This window comes from Scatophagus argus, chromosome 2 (assembly GCF_020382885.2).
Source record: "Scatophagus argus isolate fScaArg1 chromosome 2, fScaArg1.pri, whole genome shotgun sequence".
In the NCBI taxonomy this organism is placed as follows: domain Eukaryota; kingdom Metazoa; phylum Chordata; class Actinopteri; family Scatophagidae; genus Scatophagus; species Scatophagus argus.
Genome location: NC_058494.1, coordinates 2583087 through 2601722, shown reverse-complemented (window position 1 = coordinate 2601722; position 18636 = coordinate 2583087). Strand labels below are relative to the sequence as shown.

General features: G+C 34.7%; 2 long non-coding RNA genes across 3 annotated transcripts; both read left to right on the top strand.

Moving 5' to 3' along the window:
* The first annotated feature begins 1258 nt into the window (after positions 1–1258).
* On the top strand, positions 1259–8866 carry LOC124065595. 2 transcript variants are annotated; one of them, XR_006844458.1, is made up of 5 exons: positions 1259–1795; positions 2449–4073; positions 4691–5328; positions 5937–6574; positions 7183–8866. It is a non-coding gene; the product is annotated as an uncharacterized LOC124065595 (long non-coding RNA). The 2 variants fall into 2 exon arrangements; XR_006844456.1 differs by having other exon boundaries at positions 4691–6574.
* Positions 8867–9650: 784 nt separating this feature from the next.
* Positions 9651–16673, top strand: LOC124065603. The gene is made up of 2 exons (XR_006844459.1): positions 9651–10932; positions 12835–16673. It is a non-coding gene; the product is annotated as an uncharacterized LOC124065603 (long non-coding RNA).
* Positions 16674–18636: the final 1963 nt, after the last annotated feature.

Below are 18636 nucleotides of genomic sequence, written 5' to 3'. Positions count from 1 at the left end.
TCCCCTACAGCTGCTAGTTGATGAAAACCTTGAAATTAACTCAACTTTAATGCCTCCAACCTGGTCAAGAAGGCTCATTGGAGTCTTTTCTTGTTGAGGACACTCAAGTAAAGTCACCTTTGTCCTCGGATTCTGTTGTACTTCTACTGTTGCACCATCAAGAGTATGCTGGATCACAGTTTGGTATGGGAACTGCTCTGCCACCAAGCAGAAGGCACTGCAGAGGGTGGTGAACACCGCCCAATGCATCACCTGTCATTTAAATCATTGTATTGTATGGTGTATCATATATCACACTGTATAGTGTATCGTGCCTTAGCTTTATATTGTATCACATGCTAATGTAATATGCATATTCAATCCATAGCATGTTCTATACATATAGTATTTCTATATAGTCTGCACTTACTGCTTCTGCACTTCTGGTTATTTTGATCAGAATATTCTGTTGTTGTGAAAACTTGTTGGAAATAATTGAGATTACACCTGAAACAATAATTCAATGATCAGTTGATCTACAACCCACAACTACATTTATAATAAATCGATCATTTAAGTAAAATCTTGTGTTAATTAATTGCTCCGTAGCCCTCATAGTTCTGCGACGACAGAACTGAGAAGGATGACATGAGCAGCTCCTCACAGAACATAACAATCATCAAAGTGTGTGTACGTACAGTAAATAAATGAATAAAGTCATATATGATAACTATAAGTGAAAGGATCTTTTTCTCATGCAAAATCTGATTTTACACTCAGCACACTTTATATTTAACAGCAACATTTCGTGTGAGAGAATTTAATGTCATTATACATTCCAGTTATTATTCAGGCCAATATATAGTGGCTTTAATCACTCTTCCTCTTAATTTGACTGTTTTACTACTTTGAGTTCAATGTGCTACTTTGAGTGATTGCACGTTTATGAACGTTTAGCTGTCATCGAGCTGAAGTCTGACTTCCTAGAATATAATCTAATGAAAACATAATCACCTGCACATCACCCATGTTCAAATATTCAGATAACTAATGAGAAAGAAGTGGATGTGGATGGAAAACACCTGTGGGCATTGCACTGGCGCTGATGCTGGTACTAATAAAAACGAAGAAGAGGCTAATACAAAGGCAAAGAGGGTTTATTTCTTGGTCATGTCAGAATCATGTGTTTTCATGTTTATGGAGGCGATGCTAACACAAAAAATTATTATTATTATACTATTTGGCTGACTGTAAGGCTACAGCTAACAACTGTCCCGCTTTCCATTTCAGCGTCATCTCTCTAACCTGGCTAACACAGACTGCTGCTGAAGCCATGTTTGCGACATCAAACACTTAGCATTTTCAGCTAACGTTTAGCTAAAAAAAACGCTAAATAAAATGCATTAATTAAGCCTAAAGTACGTGAAATAAACAGAACCCAAAAGTAGTGTATGCATGAATAAAGTATTTTAAAATACTTAAACATTATTAAGGGAATAATGAATCAAATAAATATTTTATAATACTGTGAATGTGGGCCTGTACGTACGTGCTGTGGACGTTAATTACGGAACGACGTTAGCATTCGATGGTTGCTATAGATTCCGCACACATATAAATGCACTGGATGACCCCACTGTCGTCACCATTTCACTCGTGAAATTGGAGAGAGACGCTCGCTGAGACAGCTGAGAGAATTTTTTGGAAAGCGACAATTTGCTAGCTAGTAGCTACAACAACCACCGAAGGACGGGGACCGACAACGGACCCGCGACTGACTCCAGTTCAGTTGTTGCACTGCTTCCCCATGGACGACGTAAGAATATTAACTCTTTCAAAGCATTCTAAAGCATTTTAGCGTCTTGGCTAAAGCTCCGCTATCCTGAAAATTCAAAAAATGCCTACAGGATGTGAAAGTTCTAAAGGCAAGTTAATGTTAGTTAAGTTCAACCTAAGCCTTTGGGAAGTTCAATATCGTGAATTTTGCGTAAATATCTTTCAAATTTTACGCAATAGCCGGATAGACAAAACAGTAAACACAGTGTGGTAAAATACAACAAAATACAAAACGATATGGTAAATATTGCCCTTTTCCGTATGACGTTGTGACAGCATGGCTAATAAACTGACAGTAAAGACAGTGCAGCGGGGAGGGCGGGGGCTGCCCTGCGCGCTGTGAGCATTTCCTCCTAAACTTTCTGATCAGTTGTTTACGCGTAGAGAACTGCCGTTATGGAGTTTGTCTATTATAACTGTTGAACATTGAGGAAATCACTGAAGAATCCCAGTTGACATTTTTAGCAATTATTATTAAGAAAGTTCATGTGGGTGGGGTTTTCCTTCAAGAAAATCAGACTGACTTATGAGTGGTGTTTCTGCTGTGACCCCTGTCAGCCCAAATCCTTTGTCTTGTTTGTCTCTTACTAAACTGCTGTGGCTTTTTTCTCCCTTTGTCCATCTCTGTAACAGGTCCGGCGAACACGGAGGAGGAGGAGGAGGAGGAGGAGGAGGAGGGAACGGAGGCAGCCTCAGGTGAGACACCGCAGACCGCGTGAGGGCATCCCGGATCTGGGCATTGTTGTGGACATGGCGGCCGACGGTCCCATCGTGCACATCCCCACCTGGGTTCCACCTGCTGTTGCTGCAGAGGTATTGTTTGCAAAAGTGTTGGCATGGTCGAACTATCGTTTATACGGTGTGGCAATGTGAGAAGGCTCACATGTAAAGGGCCGAGCATAGCTGGTCCATCAGGTGAAGTATACTTATGATAAGTGTAGAATATTGAGTAAGTCATTTTAGGTCTCTTATATTGTATTATTAAACATTTGTCTTAGGATGTCTAGCAGTAACGGTAAGTCTTACAACTCTTCTACAACTACAACTTTTCTTTCTATGTTCAACAACCACATTAAAAATATTTTTTATTTCAAACACACTGTAATTGAAGCACAGGGCTTCAGGTGGGACTTCAGGAAATGTTCCATTGAAATCTAATTCTTCCAGTCTCATTGTTATCAATGTCTAATTTATTTGTAATTAAATTCACTCATGAAAACATGATATGAATTTCCATAAAATATGAATCAGTGTTTAAATAAATGTCTTAACAGAAAGAACATATCTGGATGGAACATTGACAAAGAATCAGAATCAGAATCAGAATCAGAATCAGAATTCCTTTGTTTATCCCTGGAGGGAAATTCTTGAAAGGGTTCGGGTCAGGGTGGGTTAGACCTCCTGAAGCCCTTTGCTTCTGTTACTTTTTGACTGTTGAAGTCTTCCATACCTTTTTTCTTTCCACACTTAATTAACAAAATTTTCTGAAAGGAAAAGTCAGGTGATATTATACAAACATTTGTACACAGAACTTGTTCTCAGCTAATACCTTTACAATTAGTTAAATTCTTAATAGTAATTAATGAATAAATGGTGAATCATTAACACCACAGTCAGAAAGTATAGGAAGATACCATAAGCATTGTTGCTGTTGGTCTTTTCATTAGATTTGTTTCTAATAATTAAATATATAATATCACCAGACTCATCCTCTCAAATATAAAGCAAAGAGTGTTAAAGAAGGAACGGACTTCAGGAGGGTCTTTTGGCAATGTTTAAATCCTTATTTTCTTATTATTAATGTCAGGCTTCCTCTGTCATTATTAATAGAGGTTAATGGAAATGTAAAACTGATAGACTGAAAACTAATTGACAGTTCACAATGAGAAACTAATAGCTGGATGGAGCATTGCCAAAGGGTTCGGGTCAGGGTGGGTTAGACCCTGCTGAAGCCCTTTGCTTCTTTTACTTTTTGACTGTGGAAGTTCATTTAAGAACTTTTAAATTCAACAGAAGTCTTAGGATGCCTTGTGCAGTAGTAATGATAAGTCTTCCAAATCTTTTTTCTTCCACACTTAACTTACTGAACTTTCTGAAAGGAAAAGTCAGGTGATATTATACAAACCTTTGTACACAGAACATGTTCTCAGCTAATAACTTTATAATTAGTTAAATTCTTAATGGTAATTAATGATTGATTAATGAATGATTAATGATTCACTTGAAAAATGGTGAATCATTAATACCACAGTCAGAAAGTATAGGAAGATACCATAAGCATTGTTGCTGTTGGTCTTTTCATTAGATTTGTTTATAATAATAAAATATATAATATCACCAGACTCATCCTCTCAAATATAAAGCAAATAAGAGTGTTAAAGAAGGAACAGACTTCAGGAGGGTCTTTTGGCAATGTTCAAATCCTTATTTTCTTATTATCAATGTCAGGCTTCCTCTGTCATTAATGTCATTAATATAGGTTAATGAAAATGTAAAACTGATAAACTGAAGACTAATTGACAGTTCACAATGAGAAACTAATAGCTGGATGGAGCATTGCCAAAGGGTTCGGGTCAGGGTGGGTTAGACCCTGCTGAAGCCCTTTGCTTCTGTTACTTTTTGACTGTTGAAGTTCATTTAAGAACTTTTAAATTCAACAGAAGTCTTAGGATGCCCTGTGCAGTAGTAATGATAAGTCTTCCATATGTTTTTACTTCCACACTTAACTTACTAAACTTTCTGAAAGGAAAAGTCAGGTGATATTATGCAAACATTTGTACACAGAACTTGTTCTCAGCTAATAACTTTATAATTAGTTAAATTCTTAATGGTAATTAATGAATAAATGGTGAATCATTAACACCACAGTCAGAAGGTATAGGAAGATACCATAAGCATTGTTGCTGTTGGTCTTTTCATTAGATTTGTTTCTAATAATAAAATATATAATATCACCAGACTCATCCTCTCAAATAAAAAGCAAAGAGTGTTAAAGAAGGAATGGAGTTCAGGAGGGTCTTTTGGCAATGTTCAAATCCTTATTTTCTTATTATTAATGTCAGGCTTCCTCTGTCATTATTAATATAGGTTAATGGAAATGTAAAACTGATAGACTGAAAACTAATTGACAGTTCACAATGAGAAACTAATAGCTGGATGGAGCATTGCCAAAGGGTTCGGGTCAGGGTGGGTTAGACCCTGCTGAAGCCCTTTGCTTCTGTTACTTTTTGACTGTTGAAGTTCATTTAAGAACTTTTAAATTCAACAGAAGTCTTAGGATGTCTTGTGCAGTAGTAATGATAAGTCTTCTATATGTTTTTACTTCCACACTTAACTTACTAAACTTTCTGAAAGGAAAAGTCAGGTGATATTATGCAAACATTTGTACACAGAACCTGTTCTCAGCTAATAACTTTATAATTAGTTAAATTCTTAATGTTAATTAATGATTGATTAATGAATGATTAATGATTCACTTGAAAAATGGTGAATCATTAACACCACAGTCAGAAAGTATAGGAAGATACCATAAGCATTGTTGCTGTTGGTCTTTTCATTAGAATTGTTTCTAATAATAAAATATATAATATCACCAGACTCATCCTCTCAAATATAAAGCAAAGAGTGTTAAAGAAGGAACGGACTTCAGGAGGGTCTTTTGGCAATGTTCAAATCCTTATTTTCTTATTATTAATGTCAGGCTTCCTCTGTCATTATTAATAGAGGTTAATGGAAATGTAAAACTGATAGATTGAAAACTAATTGACAGTTCACAATGAGAAACTAATAGCTGGATGGAGCATTGCCAAAGGGTTCGGGTCAGGGTGGGTTAGACCCTGCTGAAGCCCTTTGCTTCTGTTACTTTTTGACTGTTGAAGTTCATTTAAGAACTTTTAAATTCAACAGAAGTCTTAGGATGCCCTGTGCAGTAGTAATGATAAGTCTTCCATATGTTTTTACTTCCACACTTAACTTACTAAACTTTCTGAAAGGAAAAGTCAGGTGATATTATGCAAACATTTGTACACAGAACTTGTTCTCAGCTAATAACTTTATAATTAGTTAAATTCTTAATGGTAATTAATGAATAAATGGTGAATCATTAACACCACAGTCAGAAGGTATAGGAAGATACCATAAGCATTGTTGCTGTTGGTCTTTTCATTAGATTTGTTTCTAATAATAAAATATATAATATCACCAGACTCATCCTCTCAAATAAAAAGCAAAGAGTGTTAAAGAAGGAATGGAGTTCAGGAGGGTCTTTTGGCAATGTTCAAATCCTTATTTTCTTATTATTAATGTCAGGCTTCCTCTGTCATTATTAATATAGGTTAATGGAAATGTAAAACTGATAGACTGAAAACTAATTGACAGTTCACAATGAGAAACTAATAGCTGGATGGAGCATTGCCAAAGGGTTCGGGTCAGGGTGGGTTAGACCCTGCTGAAGCCCTTTGCTTCTGTTACTTTTTGACTGTTGAAGTTCATTTAAGAACTTTTAAATTCAACAGAAGTCTTAGGATGTCTTGTGCAGTAGTAATGATAAGTCTTCTATATGTTTTTACTTCCACACTTAACTTACTAAACTTTCTGAAAGGAAAAGTCAGGTGATATTATGCAAACATTTGTACACAGAACCTGTTCTCAGCTAATAACTTTATAATTAGTTAAATTCTTAATGTTAATTAATGATTGATTAATGAATGATTAATGATTCACTTGAAAAATGGTGAATCATTAACACCACAGTCAGAAAGTATAGGAAGATACCATAAGCATTGTTGCTGTTGGTCTTTTCATTAGAATTGTTTCTAATAATAAAATATATAATATCACCAGACTCATCCTCTCAAATATAAAGCAAAGAGTGTTAAAGAAGGAACGGACTTCAGGAGGGTCTTTTGGCAATGTTCAAATCCTTATTTTCTTATTATTAATGTCAGGCTTCCTCTGTCATTATTAATAGAGGTTAATGGAAATGTAAAACTGATAGATTGAAAACTAATTGACAGTACACAATGAGAAACTAATAGCTGGATGGAGCATTGCCAAAGGGTTCGGGTCAGGGTGGGTTAGACCCTGCTGAAGCCCTTTGCTTCTGTTACTTTTTGACTGTTGAAATTCATTTAAGAACTTTTAAATTCAACAGAAGTCTTAGGATGCCCTGTGCAGTAGTAATGATAAGTCTTCCATATGTTTTTACTTCCACACTTAACTTACTAAACTTTCTGAAAGGAAAAGTCAGGTGATATTATGCAAACATTTGTACACAGAACTTGTTCTCAGCTAATAACTTTATAATTAGTTAAATTCTTAATGGTAATTAATGAATAAATGGTGAATCATTAACACCACAGTCAGAAGGTATAGGAAGATACCATAAGCATTGTTGCTGTTGGTCTTTTCATTAGATTTGTTTCTAATAATAAAATATATAATATCACCAGACTCATCCTCTCAAATAAAAAGCAAAGAGTGTTAAAGAAGGAACGGACTTCAGGAGGGTCTTTTGGCAATGTTCAAATCCTTATTTTCTTATTATTAATGTCAGGCTTCCTCTGTCATTATTAATAGAGGTTAATGAAAATGTAAAACTGATAGACTGAAAACTAATTGACAGTTCACAATGAGAAACTAATAGCTGGATGGAGCATTGCCAAAGGGTTCGGGTCAGGGTGGGTTAGACCCTGCTGAAGCCCTTTGCTTCTGTTACTTTTTGACTGTTGAAGTTCATTTAAGAACTTTTAAATTCAACAGAAGTCTTAGGATGTCTTGTGCAGTAGTAATGATAAGTCTTCTATATGTTTTTACTTCCACACTTAACTTACTAAACTTTCTGAAAGGAAAAGTCAGGTGATATTATGCAAACATTTGTACACAGAACTTGTTCTCAGCTAATTCCTTTATAATTAGTTAAATTCTTAATGGTAATTAATGATTGATTAAGGAATGATTAATGATTCACTTGAAAAATGGTGAATCATTAACACCACAGTCAGAAAGTATAGGAAGATACCATAAGCATTGTTGCTGTTGGTCTTTTCATTAGAATTGTTTCTAATAATAAAATATATAATATCACCAGACTCATCCTCTCAAATATAAAGCAAAGAGTGTTAAAGAAGGAACGGACTTCAGGAGGGTCTTTTGGCAATGTTCAAATCCTTATTTTCTTATTATTAATGTCAGGCTTCCTCTGTCATTATTAATAGAGGTTAATGGAAATGTAAAACTGATAGATTGAAAACTAATTGACAGTTCACAATGAGAAACTAATAGCTGGATGGAGCATTGCCAAAGGGTTCGGGTCAGGGTGGGTTAGACCCTGCTGAAGCCCTTTGCTTCTGTTACTTTTTGACTGTTGAAGTTCATTTAAGAACTTTTAAATTCAACAGAAGTCTTAGGATGTCTTGTGCAGTAGTAATGATAAGTCTTCTATATGTTTTTACTTCCACACTTAACTTACTAAACTTTCTGAAAGGAAAAGTCAGGTGATATTATGCAAACATTTGTACACAGAACTTGTTCTCAGCTAATTCCTTTATAATTAGTTAAATTCTTAATGGTAATTAATGATTGATTAAGGAATGATTAATGATTCACTTGAAAAATGGTGAATCATTAATACCACAATCAGAAAGTATAGGAAGATACCATAAGCATTGTTGCTGTTGGTCTTTTCATTAGATTTGTTTCTAATAATAAAATATATAATATCACCAGACTCATCCTCTCAAATATAAAGCAAAGAGTGTTAAAGAAGGAACGGACTTCAGGAGGGTCTTTTGGCAATGTTCAAATCCTTATTTTCTTATTATTAATGTCAGGCTTCCTCTGTCATTATTAATAGAGGTTAATGGAAATGTAAAACTGATAGACTGAAAACTAATTGACAGTTCACAATGAGAAACTAATAGCTGGATGGAGCATTGCCAAAGGGTTCGGGTCAGGGTGGGTTAGACCCTGCTGAAGCCCTTTGCTTCTGTTACTTTTTGACTGTTGAAGTTCATTTAAGAACTTTTAAATTCAACAGAAGTCTTAGGATGTCTTGTGCAGCAGTAATGATAAGTCTTCTATATGTTTTTACTTCCACACTTAACTTACTAAACTTTCTGAAAGGAAAAGTCAGGTGATATTATGCAAACATTTGTACACAGAACTTGTTCTCAGCTAATAACTTTATAATTAGTTAAATTCTTAATGGTAATTAATGAATAAATGGTGAATCATTAACACCACAGTCAGAAGGTATAGGAAGATACCATAAGCATTGTTGCTGTTAGTCTTTTCATTAGATTTGTTTCTAATAATTAAATATATAATATCACCAGACTCATCCTCTCAAATATAAAGCAAAGAGTGTTAAAGAAGGAACGGACTTCGGGAGGGTCTTTTGGCAATGTTCAAATCCTTATTTTCTTATTATCAATGTCAGGCTTCCTCTGTCATTAATGCCATTAATATAGGTTAATGAAAATGTAAAACTGATAAACTGAAGACTAATTGACAGTTCACAATGAGAAACTAATAGCTGGATGGAGCATTGCCAAAGGGTTCGGGTCAGGGTGGGTTAGACCCTGCTGAAGCCCTTTGCTTCTGTTACTTTTTGACTGTTGAAGTTCATTTAAGAACTTTTAAATTCAACAGAAGTCTTAGGATGCCCTGTGCAGTAGTAATGATAAGTCTTCCATATGTTTTTACTTCCACACTTAACTTACTAAACTTTCTGAAAGGAAAAGTCAGGTGATATTATGCAAACATTTGTACACAGAACTTGTTCTCAGCTAATAACTTTTTAATAAGTTAAATTCTTAATGGTAATTAATGAATAAATGGTGAATCATTAACACCACAATCAGAAAGTATAGGAAGATACCATAAGCATTGTTGCTGTTGGTCTTTTCATTAGATTTGTTTCTAATAATAAAATATATAATATCACCAGACTCATCCTCTCAAATATAAAGCAAAGAGTGTTAAAGAAGGAACGGACTTCAGGAGGGTCTTTTGGCAATGTTCAAATCCTTATTTTCTTATTATTAATGTCAGTCTTCCACTGTCATTAATGTCATTAATATAGGTTAATGGAAATGTAAAACTGATAGACTGAAAACTAATTGACAGTTCACAATGAGAAACTAATAGCTGGATGGAGCATTGCCAAAGGGTTCGGGTCAGGGTGGGTTAGACCCTGCTGAAGCCCTTTGCTTCTGTTACTTTTTGACTGTTGAAGTTCATTTAAGAACTTTTAAATTCAACAGAAGTCTTAGGATGCCTTGTGCAGTAGTAATGATAAGTCTTCCATATCTTTTTGCTTCCCCACTTAACTTACTAAACTTTCTGAAAGGAAAAGTCAGGTGATATTATACAAACATTTGTACACAGAACCTGTTCTCAGCTAATAACTTTATAATTAGTTAAATTCTTAATGGTAATTAATGGATAAATGGTGAATCATTAACACCACAATCAGAAAGTATAGGAAGATACCATAAGCATTGTTGCTGTTGGTCTTTTCATTAGATTTGTTTCTAATAATAAAATATATAATATCACCAGACTCATCCTCTCAAATATAAAGCAAAGAGTGTTAAAGAAGGAACGGACTTCAGGAGGGCCTTTTGGCAATGTTCAAATCCTTATTTTCTTATTATCAATGTCAGGCTTCCTCTGTCATTATTAATAGAGGTTAATGGAAATGTAAAACTGACAGCCAGAAGACTAATGGACAGTTCACAATGAGAAATTAATAGCTGGATGGAGCATTGCCAAAGGGTTCGGGTCAGGGTGGGTTAGACCCTGCTGAAGCCCTTTGCTTCTGTTACTTTTTGACTGTTGAAGTTCATTTAAGAACTTTTAAATTCAACAGAAGTCTTAGGATGTCTTGTGCAGTAGTAATGATAAGTCTTCCAAATCTTTTTTCTTCCACACTTAACTTACTGAACTTTCTGAAAGGAAAAGTCAGGTGATATTATACAAACCTTTGTACACAGAACATGTTCTCAGCTAATAACTTTATAATTAGTTAAATTCTTAATGGTAATTAATGATTGATTAATGAATGATTAATGATTCACTTGAAAAATGGTGAATCATTAATACCACAGTCAGAAAGTATAGGAAGATACCATAAGCATTGTTGCTGTTGGTCTTTTCATTAGATTTGTTTATAATAATAAAATATATAATATCACCAGACTCATCCTCTCAAATATAAAGCAAATAAGAGTGTTAAAGAAGGAACGGACTTCAGGAGGGTCTTTTGGCAATGTTCAAATCCTTATTTTCTTATTATCAATGTCAGGCTTCCTCTGTCATTAATGTCATTAATATAGGTTAATGAAAATGTAAAACTGATAAACTGAAGACTAATTGACAGTTCACAATGAGAAACTAATAGCTGGATGGAGCATTGCCAAAGGGTTCGGGTCAGGGTGGGTTAGACCCTGCTGAAGCCCTTTGCTTCTGTTACTTTTTGACTGTTGAAGTTCATTTAAGAACTTTTAAATTCAACAGAAGTCTTAGGATGTCTTGTGCAGTAGTAATGATAAGTCTTCCATATGTTTTTACTTCCACACTTAACTTACTAAACTTTCTGAAAGGAAAAGTCAGGTGATATTATGCAAACATTTGTACACAGAACTTGTTCTCAGCTAATAACTTTATAATTAGTTAAATTCTTAATGTTAATTAATGATTGATTAATGAATGATTAATGATTCACTTGAAAAATGGTGAATCATTAACACCACAGTCAGAAAGTATAGGAAGATACCATAAGCATTGTTGCTGTTGGTCTTTTCATTAGATTTGTTTCTAATAATAAAATATATAATATCACCAGACTCATCCTCTCAAATATAAAGCAAAGAGTGTTAAAGAAGGAACGGACTTCAGGAGGGTCTTTTGGCAATGTTCAAATCCTTATTTTCTTAATATTAATGTCAGGCTTCCTCTGTCATTATTAATAGAGGTTAATGGAAATGTAAAACTGATAGATTGAAAACTAATTGACAGTTCACAATGAGAAACTAATAGCTGGATGGAGCATTGCCAAAGGGTTCAGGTCAGGGTGGGTTAGACCCTGCTGAAGCCCTTTGCTTCTGTTACTTTTTGACTGTTGAAGTTCATTTAAGAACTTTTAAATTCAACAGAAGTCTTAGGATGCCCTGTGCAGTAGTAATGATAAGTCTTCCAAATCTTTTTTCTTCCACACTTAACTTACTGAACTTTCTGAAAGGAAAAGTCAGGTGATATTATACAAACCTTTGTACACAGAACATGTTCTCAGCTAATACCTTTATAATTAGTTAAATTCTTAATGGTAATTAATGATTGATTAATGAATGATTAATGATTCACTTGAAAAATGGTGAATCATTAATACCACAATCAGAAAGTATAGGAAGATACCATAAGCATTGTTGCTGTTGGTCTTTTCATTAGATTTGTTTATAATAATAAAATATATAATATCACCAGACTCATCCTCTCAAATATAAAGCAAATAAGAGTGTTAAAGAAGGAACGGACTTCAGGAGGGTCTTTTGGCAATGTTCAAATCCTTATTTTCTTATTATCAATGTCAGGCTTCCTCTGTCATTAATGTCATTAATATAGGTTAATGAAAATGTAAAACTGATAAACTGAAGACTAATTGACAGTTCACAATGAGAAACTAATAGCTGGATGGAGCATTGCCAAAGGGTTCGGGTCAGGGTGGGTTAGACCCTGCTGAAGCCCTTTGCTTCTGTTACTTTTTGACTGTTGAAGTTCATTTAAGAACTTTTAAATTCAACAGAAGTCTTAGGATGCCCTGTGCAGTAGTAATGATAAGTCTTCTATATGTTTTTACTTCCACACTTAACTTACTAAACTTTCTGAAAGGAAAAGTCAGGTGATATTATGCAAACATTTGTACACAGAACTTGTTCTCAGCTAATAACTTTATAATTAGTTAAATTCTTAATGGTAATTAATGAATAAATGGTGAATCATTAACACCACAGTCAGAAGGTATAGGAAGATACCATAAGCATTGTTGCTGTTGGTCTTTTCATTAGATTTGTTTCTAATAATAAAATATATAATATCACCAGACTCATCCTCTCAAATAAAAAGCAAAGAGTGTTAAAGAAGGAATGGAGTTCAGGAGGGTCTTTTGGCAATGTTCAAATCCTTATTTTCTTATTATTAATGTCAGGCTTCCTCTGTCATTATTAATAGAGGTTAATGGAAATGTAAAACTGATAGACTGAAAACTAATTGACAGTTCACAATGAGAAACTAATAGCTGGATGGAGCATTGCCAAAGGGTTCGGGTCAGGGTGGGTTAGACCCTGCTGAAGCCCTTTGCTTCTGTTACTTTTTGACTGTTGAAGTTCATTTAAGAACTTTTAAATTCAACAGAAGTCTTAGGATGCCCTGTGTAGTAGTAATGATAAGTCTTCCATATGTTTTTACTTCCACACTTAACTTACTAAACTTTCTGAAAGGAAAAGTCAGGTGATATTATACAAACATTTGTACACAGAACTGGTTCTCAGCTAATAACTTTATAATTAGTTAAATTCTTAATAGTAATTAATGAATAAATGGTGAATCATTAACACCACAGTCAGAAAGTATAGGAAGATACCATAAGCATTGTTGCTGTTGGTCTTTTCATTAGATTTGTTTCTAATAATTAAATATATAATATCACCAGACTCATCCTCTCAAATATAAAGCAAAGAGTGTTAAAGAAGGAACGGACTTCAGGAGGGTCTTTTGGCAATGTTCAAATCCTTATTTTCTTATTATTAATGTCAGGCTTCCTCTGTCATTATTAATAGAGGTTAATGGAAATGTAAAACTGATAGATTGAAAACTAATTGACAGTTCACAATGAGAAACTAATAGCTGGATGGAGCATTGCCAAAGGGTTCGGGTCAGGGTGGGTTAGACCCTGCTGAAGCCCTTTGCTTCTGTTACTTTTTGACTGTTGAAGTTCATTTAAGAACTTTTAAATTCAACAGAAGTCTTAGGATGCCTTGTGCAGTAGTAATGATAAGTCTTCCATATGTTTTTACTTCCACACTTAACTTACTGAACTTTCTGAAAGGAAAAGTCAGGTGATATTATACAAACCTTTGTACACAGAACATGTTCTCAGCTAATACCTTTATAATTAGTTAAATTCTTATTGGTAATTAATGATTGATTAATGAATGATTAATGATTCACTTGAAAAATGGTGAATCATTAATACCACAGTCAGAAAGTATAGGAAGATACCATAAGCATTGTTGCTGTTGGTCTTTTCATTAGATTTGTTTCTAATAATTAAATATATAATATCACCAGACTCATCCTCTCAAATATAAAGCAAAGAGTGTTAAAGAAGGAACGGACTTCAGGAGGGTCTTTTGGCAATGTTCAAATCCTTATTTTCTTATTATTAATGTCAGGCTTCCTCTGTCATTATTAATAGAGGTTAATGGAAATGTAAAACTGATAGATTGAAAACTAATTGACAGTTCACAATGAGAAACTAATAGCTGGATGGAGCATTGCCAAAGGGTTCGGGTCAGGGTGGGTTAGACCCTGCTGAAGCCCTTTGCTTCTGTTACTTTTTGACTGTTGAAGTTCATTTAAGAACTTTTAAATTCAACAGAAGTCTTAGGATGTCTTGTGCAGTAGTAATGATAAGTCTTCCATATGTTTTTACTTCCACACTTAACTTACTAAACTTTCTGAAAGGAAAAGTCAGGTGATATTATGCAAACATTTGTACACAGAACTTGTTCTCAGCTGATTCCTTTATAATTAGTTAAATTCTTAATGTTAATTAATGATTGATTAATGAATGATTAATGATTCACTTGAAAAATGGTGAATCATTAACACCACAGTCAGAAGGTATAGGAAGATACCATAAGCATTGTTGCTGTTGGTCTTTTCATTAGAATTGTTTCCAATAATAGAATATATAATATCACCAGACTCATCCTCTCAAATATAAAGCAAAGAGTGTTAAAGAAGGAACGGACTTCAGGAGGGTCTTTTGGCAATGTTCAAATCCTTATTTTCTTATTATTAATGTCAGGCTTCCTCTGTCATTATTAATAGAGGTTAATGGAAATGTAAAACTGATAAACTGAAGACTAATTGACAGTTCACAATGAGAAACTAATAGCTTGAAAACCCAGGCCATTGGTATTGATAGCTTATTAAGTTATTGTCTGTTCAGTCAGAACCAAATTAGGATGGAGCATTGCCAAAAGGTTCGGGTCAGGGTGGGTTAGACCCTCCTGAAGACCTTTGCTTCTGTTACTTTTTGACTGTTGAAGTTTATTTAAAGACATTTCAATTCAACAAAAGTCTTAGGAATCCCTGCAGTAGTAATGGTAAGTCTTCCATATCTTTTTTCTTTCCATACTTAATTAATTAAATGCTCTTAAATGAAATGTCTGGTGATATACAAACATTTGTACACAGAACATACTGTCAGTTAATACATTTATAATTAGTTAAATTCTTAATAGAAATTAATGGGTTAGACCCTCCTGAAGTCCTTTGCTCCCTTGTTTCTGAGCAGTGATTACTTTTATAATATAATTTTGACACAGTTGACTGAAATAGCTGAAACAAGTTGCATAAACAGTCCAATGAAAGACAATGTCAGGATGTTTACATGTAAAGGTACGTCATTCGTCCTTTTTGTCCTTCTACAACAACTGTACAAAACTTCATTTAGAATTTCAAAAACCAAAACTGCACATGAAGGAAAAGTCTTTAAGAAGGCCTTTGGTAATGTACCATTCAAATCATTTTAATTAGTGCTAATTTTACTCTTCTGATGTCACTATTAATAACTTCTAATTCATTTGTTACGTGACAGTACAGTAATTGACAAGCAGGTAAAAAAATATCTCCACATTTTGTAAACCAGTGTTAGACCATTTGCAGAGTTTCCTCAGAAACTCACTGGAAAGTACCTTTTGACCGACGGAGGTGTCTTTTTGCTGAACCAACAGAGGTGAGTGGTGAGCTTTCTGACCAATGTGAGAACCACCATTCTAACTGCAGTTAAAAATGAATCTTATAAATATGGCTTGGGATGATATGCTTATCTCCAGAGTCAGTGCTGTCATCTTATTTGCATGTCAGTTCATTTCAGAATTGATTTTAGATTGATTTTTCAGTTTGAGGGCCAAATTACAATGGAGCATTGCCAAAGGGTTCGGGTTAGGGTGGGTTAGACCCCCCTCCTGTAGGCCTTTGCTTCTGTTCATCCTGTTTCTGTTACTGAGTAATGACGGCACATCTTAAAAACATTAAAATAAGTAATGATAGATCTGCTGTGTCTTTCGTGTCCAACATGTATATTTGGATGCAGCATTTCAAAGGTTGGGTGAGTTAGCATTACAAGAATTCATTAGAAAAACTTTAATTAATAAAAAACTTAATTAATAAATAAAGTTAAACATCTTAAGAAAGAAAAATCAAAAACTTAGAATTGACTTCGTCTACTAACAATTTTCCATTGCAGCTGTTTTTTTCTTCTGGTTGTGCTCTTCTGTAAGATTTTATTATACATACATATATATACTGTGGATATACGTGTATATATACACACACATTACGCACTGCCATGTTTTGCACATTTCTTTTGCACTGTTGACAGTACTGTTATCATTTCACACCGATGTCACACTATGAATATATGTATTGTACATATTATTGTTCACATCTTCATTTTTATTTTATTCTGTTTTTATTTTTGTATCCAAGTGATGATGTTGCTGATGTTGCTGATGTTGCTGTAATGCAACAATTTCCCTTATGGGATCAATAAAGTACCTCTATTTATATGTATGTATATATCTGTCTATCTGTCCTTCACTGCATATGCTCATGTAATGACTGAACAGAAAGAATTTCCTCATGCTCATGTGAATTTCCCTTCCTCATGTCAATATGCTGTGGATACTTACTGAGACACAAACAGAATCAGTAAATCAGTAATTCCCACTGTCATCACAGAGAATGCTCATTTGGATACATTTTAGGCTTTAGTAATGGCATTAACCTTGTAATGAGCTTAAATGTTTTTTTGAGCAAACAAATAGTGTCCACATAGTAGTAGTAGTGTTTGTGACCTAAAACACGTTTGTTAGATATCAAGGATAAACTCATCAAAGTCTAACAAATGTGTTGAAAACATTTTCTTTCTGATCAACATTCACACAGATTATTTAAATCCACATTCAAATAAGAGGGCAGTTGTCACTAGAATACTGAGTAGAATATGTATGTCATGTCCGAACCAGGAATCCAGTCGTCACAAGACCGATCCATTGTTCTGCATCAGTGACAGGTACCCCACAGAGTTCTCCACAGGGGACCTGACATAAAGGTTATGGAATCACATGAAAAGTGTGCACTGCTCACATCTAGTGGCTGAAACTTGTACATCACTCTTTGAATGAGCTGCTTTGTTTCAGGCATTTTCTTCACCGGTTCTTTTAAGCCCATAGCTGTTAATATTGCATTTTAAACAACAAGAAGCCCCTATTTGGATAGAACATTGCCTTAGGGCTAAGGTAAGTGAGGGTTGGACCCTCCTAAAGCTCTTTGTTCCTGAGTTTACCAGCAGTTTAGAAGTTACCACTGCTTAACAGTACTGCTACTACTACTGATAGCACTTTCATTAATTATGCTAGTAGTGACAGTGCTAGTAGTAGTGATATTAACAGGCAGAAGTACTTTAAATAAAATTTAACAAGCTATCCATCCATCCATTTTCAATACCGCTTATCCGTCAACCTATCCCAGCTGACTACAGGTGAGAGACGGTTCACCCTGGACTGGTCGCCAGTCAATTGCAGGGCTCAAAGACAGACAAGCACAGTCGCACCTAGGGGCTATTTGGGGCCAATTAACCTAATGTGCATCTTTTTGGGACTGTGGGAGGAAGCCCACGCAGGCACAGGGAGAACATGCAAACTCCACATAGAAGAGCGCCGAACCGGGATTCGAACCTGGAACCCTCTTGCTGTGAGGCACCACTGTGCCGTCCCACAGGCTATCCAAACGAAATAAAATAAAATCTAAAATCTTTTAAAATCTTTTAGATTAATGCAGGCAGCATGAATAGTAATGTTATAAGAACTGGCACCGCCTGTGTCAAAGGTATTGGAGACATTTCAGCTGTAGTTGTAGCCATAACAACAGGCTGTAAACAGTAAGTATTAGTAGCTGGGGAGCCTCCTGCTTGTTCCTCAGAAACAGAACTACTAAAATAACTAATAACAATAGATGAACAAGTAATTCTAATAATCAGCATTGATCAATACATGTTGCAGAAAAGACGCAAACCTGGCAACTTTGCATATGTCTTAGACAACACACTGGAGTTAAACTGACAAGGAAACAAGGTTATAGTCAGCTTGTTAAACACAGTAACAAAATAAGAAACAATTTTAAAAATACTTCCTGGGTCCTTTTGTCCAAGAAAAGTAAATCAAAACATGCTGATAGAAAGAAAGGACTGGAGCAGGGTCTTCCTGAAATATTCCACTTAACCAGAACAAGCTGTGTTAAATAGCTTGTTAAACTAGTGTCATTTCTGATCACAGCATAGAATCAGAATCAGAATCAGAATTCCTTTATTAATCCCTGGAGGGAAATTCTTGTTTCTACAGACATTGCACATGCAGTATTCCTGACCAAGAAAGGAGAAAAGTGCAGAGTATAAAAATAGGATAAAACAAAAACTAAAATCTCAAGTACAGTAGTATTTACAAAAACTGTATTCAAAATTTTTTAAGAAAA